The sequence below is a fragment of the Austrofundulus limnaeus genome, unplaced genomic scaffold (assembly GCF_001266775.1).
Source record: "Austrofundulus limnaeus strain Quisiro unplaced genomic scaffold, Austrofundulus_limnaeus-1.0 Scaffold5, whole genome shotgun sequence".
Classification (NCBI taxonomy): domain Eukaryota; kingdom Metazoa; phylum Chordata; class Actinopteri; order Cyprinodontiformes; family Rivulidae; genus Austrofundulus; species Austrofundulus limnaeus.
The window spans coordinates 396,237-406,622 of NW_013952407.1; the positions used below are offsets into that span (position 1 = coordinate 396,237).

Below are 10,386 nucleotides of genomic sequence, written 5' to 3' on the forward strand. Positions count from 1 at the left end.
TCTCGTGCTTTTCTATCAGCACCTACGCAGAGTTGTAAAGTAATGAAGTACAAATACTTTGTTGCTGTCCTTAAAAGTAGAAATTTTGGTTATCTTTACTTTATTTGAGTAATTATTTTTCAGACCACTTTTTATTTTTACTCCTTACATGTTTTAAAAATGGCAAGAAGTAGAAAGTTGTTACTCTTATTTTATTTTTGCTTGTTTCTTATTCCAGCTTGTTATTGTTTAAAAATATATACTACATATTATAGTAGACATACTGTATACTATAATACTGTATATAGTAAATTAGGGTATATACAGTGGTGGGCAGCACTAATCTAAATATCAGCTGCACTAACACTAAAGCACTAACTCAAATATTTATGTCCCCAAATTCTAAAGCACTAATGCACTGAAATTTTTTTTTAGCAAAAGCTAATTCTAAAGCACTAATATAATCCAGTTGACACATTAAACATTCTTCAGGGTCGACATGAAACAATATTTACTGTGTGCAGAATGTTGTCACTTAGGGCTCTTGCCGGGCCAAACTGGAGTCACCCGCAGGCCACATTTGGCCCGTAGGCCTTAGGTTTGACACATGTGACCTTGTAGATAAGTGACACGTGAATAAAATGTGTGACAGCTTTTATCCTCAACTGTGAACAATGATGCTGAACAATAACATTTAAAGACCTCAGTRAGTGCTTCTAAATTTAGCCCATAAATTTAGCAAGTGCTAATCCACTAATAATTAAAAAAAATAGCAAAAGCCCTAAAGCACTAATCAGGAAATTAGTTCACCTATTAATGCTTTAGTGCTTTAGGGGAACTGTGCCCACCACTGGGTAAATATATATAAATTTGGAAAATCTAACCTCTCAGTTTTACTGAATACTTAACTTTTAATACTTAAAACATTTTTTTTACTTAAATACAAAAATATCAGATACTGTAAGACTTTTARTCAGGTAATGTTTTTAGAGGAGACTTTTACTTTTACAAAAGTTAATTTATGGTAACACACTTGTACTTTTACTCAAGTATCACTTCGAGGTACTTTATTCAAACTGTCTGTCTACCCTGAAATAAGTTTCCTCTTTATTTTTATTCTTTGTCAACAAAACAACTCTAGAAAACCCTTAAGGATTTAACATGAGATGCTTTAAATGTTATTATTTAAAACAGTTTGACAGTAACGTTCAGCTGTATATTTGTTTCCAACWGTTTTTAAAGGTTTTTGTACATAGTCCAAAAATGGCTGCTACAGCTAACTCAAAAATGTCTTTAACTCAGTTTTTTAGAGATATTTAGCTACAGTTTGATGTAGAAGTAGCTGTCATTAACCTCCAACTATACTTCTAGTGCAGGGGTCTCCAACCAGTTGCTCGTGAGCTCTTTAAAGAAGCTCTTCAGTGCTTTTCAAAAATTAGGAGAAGCAAATTTTAAGTTGTCACAAACTTTCATTTTATTCAAACCAATCTATGTCCCTTCCCCTTGGTTGTCAATCAAACAGTTTAGGGCTCAGTATGGCCGATCGGCAGACGACGCACAATTACATGGTTGTTCGGCGTTCATTTTCGCACACACTTTTCATAGCCCCTTGACACACACTGTGCCGAGCTCCTGGGAAACCCCTCCCGTCCCGCTGCGGTATTCATCGCTGCCTGYGGTTTCTTCCCACCAGAGTCTACAATGCAGAGAAAAAAAAAGGGAAGGTAATGGATGGATGGAACTTTGTTTAAAACTTCAAAATCCATTAGGGACATTTGTTAAGAAAATATCACACCACCCCCAAGAACATTTTAATGATATTCTCAAAAAGTAATCAAAGGAAGTAATCTACAGCCAGAGTCTCCCTGATTCAAGATGGCCGCCATGGCCACCTTCAGAATTTCTTCAGAATCTTTTCTGGTGGTCAGTATTGTTCCCCAGTGCGCGACACATTCACACATTAGCAGGGGGATGTTGATTGTGAGCGTCTCTGTTCAGAGAGCTGTTAAAACCACACAGCCTGAGACCGATCCGTCCACCGGCCCGTCTTAATCACTGCTGCCCCGGCAGCACTGATGACATGCACAGCAGCTTTTTCCGAGGATATTAATACACAAAGAGACCAGAACTATTTCTATCATAACTATTTTCAATGGAGCCGAAAGATAGAATCAGTTTTTTTAATGCTAGTCTGTGAAAACTCTCAGAAGTGTCTCACATGAGCTCATAAAATGAACATAACTAATCAACAAACCTTTATAATTGATTGTCGTTTGGGATTGACAGCAGTGTTAAGGCTTTTTAAAACATTTTAAGTTGGCAACAATTCATTTTACTCTAGGCCTCGGTCAGATTTGTCACTTGTTAGCTTGTTAGCTTTTATTAAAAATACATTTTATTTCTCAGAACTGGTCATACAAAGAGCCTCTGCAGCTAAGACATTAAAAGATCCAAACCTTCCAAAGAACTCAACTTAAAGTGATCTGATCTCACTTYTATGCTTTTATAAGCTGTATGAGCAGCGTGATGAATAATTTAATCCTGATGAAGAGGGAAGAAGAAGATGTTTTCCAGATGTGGCTGTTTGAACTTCAGTACCTTCATGGATGAAATGCAAGTTACCAACATCAGATCTCTAATGGACCCTCATACCATCATGGACTTCCAACAGAACAGATGCTCCCTCTTTTCTTTTACCCAAACACAGTCTCTGTGTCTTCTTTATGTCGGTCAAAGTCTATTATTTGCATTGCAAAAGTTTGAACTGACAGTTATGTTCATTAAWACAGAAATTTATTTTTTAGACAGTTGATGTTTGAGGGCCATATAATCCCAACTAAATCCTAAAGTTTTCAGACATCTGCATATTCCTTTATTCCTGTCYTTTTAGACCAGGACTCAGGGTCACATGAGCATCATGGTGGCCCTCAAAGGGCCAGCTGTAATGAGCTTCCATGTTTCGTGTTTTAACGTCAGCTAGACAAGAAAGATCACGTTACTCATCTCTTTGCTACTGTTGAGCATCGCTAACAAACAATAACTGAGCTCTACCTGGTATTTCCAGCATAGAAACAGCATTTTGACACGTCCTCTTATAAACACTGAAAAGTACTATGTGTACGACTGACTAAACGTGACATAAATAATACAGAAACACTATTTATAGTAAAATTATAAGACAACTCATCGCTGAGTTGTGATGAGTAGCCGCCATCTTGAATTCTGAACTCTCCCCCTTTCCAACTGAAGGTGGTGTTCCAGTTTAAATTTACGAATTGTAAGTGGGAAATTCCCACATCTCATTATAACTGGGCTGCAACATATGTAGCCAGTAAAAATGCAGTGAAATGGAGATTTTACTCGGCAAGTATTACCTACTGCCGGCTGCTTTCGAACTCTGTGCAGCCCCACCTAGTGGTGGGYCGTGTCATTTTGTGGGTAAAATAATCGACATGCATTCTGGTAAGTTTATGGTCAGTGCTTACTGTAAAGTAGCATGTGCTTATTTTAAAACATTAATACATCTTTGGAGATCTCGTGGGCCACATAAAACGCTGTGGCGGATCACATTTAGCCTGCGGGCCTTGAGTTTGACACAAGTGTTTTAGAAGATTACAAACACAGAACGCAGAAAACAAACCAAAAAGTGATAAATCCAACATAAAACACAAAATATTACGAGAAAACTACAATCACTGACAACTCCCTGTTTTTCAGCTTTTTCTGATCGTGTCATTGGTCCTGTTGAGACATCGTGGGCCATTTTGACTCAAGGGGAGCAGAAGGGTTCATCTGCTTAGCTGTGAAATATTTGACCAAATTTTATTGTTGTTTTACAGATTATCTTTAGCACAAAAATAATTACTTTAGTCTTTTGATGCCCTTTCATTTAGCATCTTTTCTTTGTATTATTGGTCACAAAATAAAGCTCATAAATGATTTCATGATCAAAAGCTTAATAGAAACACAGTTGTATTTTCAAACTGAGCATCATAAAGCTGGTTTAAGGGCTGCCTCATTACACTATGGTTTTAATAAAATCAATATTTAAGATGCTGTTTCTGGATGCTCAGAACCTTTTTGTTACTTAACTTTGTTTCTGTGAAAACCTTGTTTGCCACAGTGTCTGGTTTTCTGATTGTGTCACTGTTTGTTTTCCTTGAGGCCTGAGAGATAAAGCACATTACAAGATCGACAAATGAGGAACCTGGAACTCGTCTTTCAGATTCAGTTCCTTGAAAGTTGCCTTTAAAGGAATCCTTTACGTGTCATATGGTCAGGGTGATCCAGGCCTCAGCACAGCAGCAGTTTACACTATTTTATTTTGTTTTCTTCAGGCAGAATATGTTCACTTCAACAGTTTGTGGCCGTTCTCAGTGGCAATACAATCCACACTACTTTTAACCAATATTACATTTGAGAAAACACTAAATCTAGTAGTTAAAATTATAATTTACCAATTTTTTTTAGTTTTATTTTTTAAGCCAGTTGTGGGCACCGTTAGTTCTGCGGTGCTCAAACTCCATGAGGTTGTAAAAGACAGAAACTGTAGCAGATGGTGGCTGATAAGAGTTTGGGGTTTATTACAACAAAAGGCGTTTGCACACAACTCAGCAACTTGATACAAACTTACGTGTTAGCCACAGACATGGTGCACAACTTCTTTTTTTTTTTGTTATACAGTTTTAAAGCACACACAGAAAAAAAACATATCAAATAAGAAAGACGCAGGGTTATTTTATTATTTCTGGCATTTTGCAGGCAGATTACAACTGGATCACGTCCCTTGTTTTTCAAACATTTTTTTTCCATTTATCGTGAATCTCAGCTACTACCCAGCAAAGTTTATATCAACATTCATAAAAAAGATGAAGTTAAAGACATTTTTTGTTATTATACAGTGGCCATCTTGAAATAAATTGACTCTAAAGGTTTATGAGTTGTTTATTCAGTGTTTATTTTCAGAAAGTTTCATTAAAATCTATCTGTCCAGTTATTCATGTTTTTTTTGCTAACAGACGGACACATAATAATGATGATGATGATGATGATGATTAAATCCATTTATAGGGCACGTTTACGTTTGTAAATCTCAAAGTGCTCCATCACAAAAGTCATAAGAGCAACAGAAATAAATAACTAAACATGACTAAAATCAGTTAGGTTCATAGAAATGACTAAACAGATATATTTTTATAATTTTTTGAAGGATTCTACAGTCTGTGGTTTCCTTAGATCAGGGGTCTGCAACCTGCGGCTCTGGGGCCACCTCTGCAGTGGCTCTTTGAAAATGTGACCAAACATTTTTTGTTGTTGTCTAATGTTTTTTTTAATACTTAAAACATAACCTGTGCTAGTTTGTTGTTTACTTAAATAATCCAAGTTCTTTCTATGACTTTTCTCTCAAATCCACCAGGGTTATCTTTAAATACCTTTATGACTACATAATAATAGGAATTAGAAAAAAGCACGTTTGAATAGTTGTACTAGTTTTTATGAAATTCAGAGTTAACTATATACAGTATTTTTCTTGTTTACATGAGTCTGGTCTTTATATTTGTCCTAATGTGTAAAGATAATAATAAATAATACAATTCACAATATGTTGTTTAGTTTTATAATGTCACCTCCACTGGCTGTAAAGGTTACTGAAAAGGCCTCCAAAAGGCCCACAGACCACCAGTTGATAATCAGTTGCAGCTTGTCTTGCTGCTCTGGACACATTTTATTAGTGAGCCAAGCAGCAGAAATGGCTCTGTTGATTGTAAAGGTTGCAGACTCCTGCCTTAGATGGTCTGGAAGTGAATTCCTCAGACGAGGAGCAACAGAACAAAAGGCTCGGTCCCTCGTGGTTCTGGAACTTGAAGATGGCAGGAACTGTTTGAACGTTCCAACACACTCACTGACAGTAAAACTATTATCTCCCTAAAAATGTGGTTTGTTGCATCACTGTTAACTGTTCATACATGTACAAACGCATCGATTGTGCATGTATTTAATGCTATCTTCACCCTTCAGTCATGTACAGAACACATTTGCACACAGAGCTGCAAAATGTTTCAGATCTCTCTTCAAACATGTGACAGTTTTCAGTTGTTTTTGCTGCGTTTGCATTTAGTGAATTGATTAATTTCAGTTTTGCTGCACGAGCGCACTCATGTCAACAAAAACGTTGCACAATTTTAGTTTAAAGGGCACTAAAATTAAGTTCTCATTTAAACAAAGTGTTGCAAGAAGACCCATCACTTATTTATATCTCTATTATCCCGGATTAGGACATATTTTAAAGAAATATCTGAGGAAATGTTGTCATTTGGATTAATTTTATGTCAAGGTTGAAGTGTCGATTAGTGTCTGATYTAATGTTAGCGTGCAATTGTTTTGAATCAGAACCCGAGTACACTATGTTGCATGCAGAGCAGGACAAGAAGGTGGTTTTGTGGTGCAGAAATGCTTATCAAGAGAATAAAAGGACAACAAACTCGCATGATAGACAAGTTGGCAAAAAACTGCCTTGACTTTTGAAGAATTGATGGACGCCTCGAGACTTTTGCACGCTTCTGTGCAACGGATCACGTTATAAATTGCACAACTTATTCTAAGAAATTGCTTTGAAGCTGTTTTATTAGCAAAACGAGCTGGCTGTGTTAACATTTCCTGCTGCAAAACTCGACAACGAGAACATTAACAAAGCTGTCAACTCAAAATGTCTCATTATTGCGAAACGCCACGCGTGCATTTCTTTGTACTGTTAGCAAAATATCTCATGAAGCGCTGAATAAATTTTAAAGAAAGTATGTTGACCCGATTCAAAATGGCTGCTGCAGCTAACTGACCTTAGCCTAAACAAACAGGTCACTTTTATCAATATTGATTTAGAATCAACTCTGTTGGTCTGTTAGCAAAACATGTCATTAACCCCTCACACTCCACAAATAAAAAAATGAGTCAAATCAAGTTTTTCAAGAATCTTACCAAGTAAAATTTTCTTACTCCATTGGCAGAAATGTGTTACTTAATTTGAGTCAAATTTTCAAGACAAATAATCTTACACATTCTGAAAACAAGATTATTATTCTTACACAATCAGTTCTTGTTTAGTAAATCAGTCTCAAAACAAGATCAAAAAGCCTTTTTGGCTGGATATAAGATTTTAAAACTTGGTTAGGTGGACAGTTTTTTGCAGTGTAACTAACAGTTTCTCACTTTAGACTGTTCCACACTTCAGTTAGATTGGGTGGATAAAATAAGACTTCCAGCACCGATGTGTTTTTTTAAGTGTAAGTGAAACGTTGTGAAATTCCCTTTTTTGCGATCTGCATCTTTGACCAACAAAGCAGCCTTCATGGTTTGGTGCGACCACAGGGTGTAATAGTACTCTTCACAGCTTCCAGACTAAATGTTGTTGCCCGCCTCAGATCTGCAGCAGCTAAAAGGCACGCTGAAATGGTGCCTCTTAATCATGGCGGCGCACTTCGGCCCGCTCGAGTCGTGGTCTCGCAGCGCGGAGGTCAATTTGTTTTTATTGATTTAACAGGAAAAGATTACTAAAAATCAAGCCTGACTCAGCATAATTGCTGTTTTAGTCGCTGTTCTCGACGCAGCTTATTTTATTTAAGGAGCAAAGAAAACGCAYACTGCTGGTTTTCAATAACCGGCACTGTTTCGTTTCCTAACGCTGAAAAAACCCAGCTGTTGCACAATAACCTGATCAAAGTTTGGATGAAAGCCACAGCCATTTCTCAGCAGATGTGGATTTATTTACTGTCTTGTTATACATATTTTCTGCTGACAGTTATCTTTTTCATTTGCAGACATTTAAAGGGTCACATGGACGTTACCCACAGTGCTGCTGCAGAGGGGGGAATGACACGCATGACCACTGACTGTGGAAAACAGGATACAGGGTACGTCGCAACAGGAAGTGTTGCACTCCTCCTCTGCTGAAAATCAGTTTGGCCAGAATGACTGCAGGTTTGATGTCCACACTCTTTAACTCCTGCAGACGTATTCAAATTTCGTAATCACCTTCACCCATGTCTTCTGAGCCAGGTTGAGTAATTCAGTCGATAAGAAACAAACAACAACAAAACAAAAATAAACAAAAAAAAAAACATGAAACAAGTTTTAGTCAAAGGGTAAAGTGTGGTTTTATTGTTAAATAATGCAAAATAAATTTATTCATTTTTTCTAATGTGACTCAATAATTTATTGATCATCAAAGACAGGCTTATGATGACATTCATTATATAAAAATAGTTGAAAATCAACAATAAAGTGATAATTATTTGAAATTTGCTCAGAAAACTGCACATATTTATCAGTTCAATTTAAAAGAAATAGTCACCAGTATTATATAAAAGAAAAAAGGAAACATTAAAGAGGTAAAACAAAGAAAAGTAGTTTTAGCTCGTTTATTTTTAAAGATTGGAATAAAAATCTAAAGAAAGCAGAGGAAATATAAACTCTTAAACTACAAACAAATTAACTAACATTTCCAATAAAGTCACATTAACCACTAAATCCAACCCAGAACACAATGTAAGAATAACGGAGCAGCATCTCAGAGCAAAGTGAGGAAACGCCCACGGCCTCACTCAGACTCTTACCGTCACCCTCTGGGAAATGAGCTGCGAAGGTGTCTCTGCTGTCGGGGAGATGTTGAGCCGCTGGAAGCAAATCGCCAAAGGTGCTTGAAAAATGCAAGCTTTCTATATATCTCAGAATTAGCAGGGGAACTAAAAACTTCCTTAATTCTACCAATTTAGGTTGGTCCCGTAGGGCTTCTTCTTCTTCTACTACTACTACTTCTTCTCCTCCTTGTTCTTCTTCCTTATTAAAACAAGAAGGTGGCAAAGCCTTCCTTAAAAAAACTGATCAAAACAAGATGTCAAGTGTTTGAGTTCACTTCTGTTGCTGACCGGATCAGTTTCAGACTCTAAAAATATGATTTTACTGATTGTATAAAAAAGACTCATTTAGTGTGCAGTTTTTTATTTATGTCACATTTATTTTTCAAACAACAGATTAAAAGTGAGAAACTACAAATTGTGAGCTGAAAATACCTGAAACTTTCCTGTCATCGTTAAAGAGGAATACAAGAGAAAACAATGGCAGAATGTAATTAACAGAGCAAATTAGAAGAAAAAGTTGACCGAAGAGTTGCTTTTTTCACAGACGAGGCATCCGAGCAACAAACACATCTAATGATGTCAGCTGGGGTCTGCTAACAGATTGCTGTGTTTTAGCTGGTGGGTTACGGTCAAAGCAGCTTATTTTAAAATAAAAAATGAATAAACTAACACATGAAATGTAAAATCACCAAATAAAGTGCACAGCTAAAATGTTTTTAAAAATGGGTTCATGTTTTTGAGAATGAAGAAACATTCCTGTTACTGCAAAGAGACAAGGTGACATAGATTTTTAAAACAATGAGATGTATTTGCTGCAAGATGGTTTTGTAATAAACGGAGAAGCAAAAAATTGATGCAATCTTTTGTGCAAAAGTGTGCAAAACTCTTAGATGCTGCAGGGAAATTGAGCTTTTTTGCCAATTTGCCTGTAAAATCTGGACACTTTGGTTTCTTTTTATGTTTGGATGATTTAAATGTTTGTATTTGTAGCAAAGAATTTCCTAAATAAAATGAAAAGAAACAGTCTCTAAAAGTGGCCAGGGTTAAACTTACAGGTAAAATTCTATACTTTATTTTTCTGAGTGAAAAAAGTTAAAACTCCACGGAATCGTTCAGTTCTGTGAACGGTGGACGGTCAACTTTAAGGCCTGTGTTTCCTGGCTGATAGTCCCCTGAGGTTTCGGTGGCCATCGTGTGTTTCACAACGACGTGGAACGGTGGCTCAGCGTGCTTGTGAGGGGACGTCCAGCCCTCTCACTTCTTTTTCCTGATTCCTCATTTTCTATGGACTCCACAGGCTTCAGCTGTCAGAGCTGGGGCTGCTGGTATTATTAGATCAGGGTGAATCACATGGCACGGACACTCACACACACGCTCACCAACACACACGGATTATTCATAATTTCTGTTTTGTTTGTTTTTCTGTTTTCCACACGACACATCCGTGTCAAACTCTTCATCGGTCCGGTCCAATCTGCCATCTTGGTGTGTTTTTTTTAATACATCTTTTAGAAACTTTTTATTCCCAAACAAAAAACACAGACTTTTGCCCATTTTTACCCATATAAGGCTTTGGGCCCCTGTCCCACCAAACAGCCAAGTTCCTCTTTCTTTATGTATTGCTCAAGTTAGACAAAGATGAGTCAGTGCGGATATTAATCATGCTTTTTTGTTATCTTCACATCTCACTCTGCTAAGTCCGCCAGTCGGTTAGGGTATTTTTTTAAAAATCGAGAACCTAAAATATTGGTTAAACTAATGTGCATATATATAT

The 10,386-nt window shown here is 36.8% G+C and overlaps 1 long non-coding RNA gene across 5 annotated transcripts; it reads right to left on the minus strand.

Moving 5' to 3' along the window:
* Positions 1-1,117: 1,117 nt before the first annotated feature.
* LOC106530499 (uncharacterized) lies at positions 1,118-8,856 on the minus strand. 5 transcript variants are annotated; one of them, XR_001311797.1, is made up of 3 exons: positions 8,589-8,833; positions 7,825-8,022; positions 1,118-1,675 (listed from the first exon to the last, which is right to left on the minus strand). It is a non-coding gene; the product is annotated as an uncharacterized LOC106530499 (long non-coding RNA). The 5 variants fall into 5 exon arrangements; XR_001311795.1 differs by lacking the exon at positions 1,118-1,675 and having other exon boundaries at positions 7,718-8,022; positions 8,589-8,648; positions 8,740-8,856; XR_001311796.1 differs by lacking the exon at positions 1,118-1,675 and having other exon boundaries at positions 7,718-8,019; positions 8,589-8,648; positions 8,740-8,855.
* Positions 8,857-10,386: the final 1,530 nt, after the last annotated feature.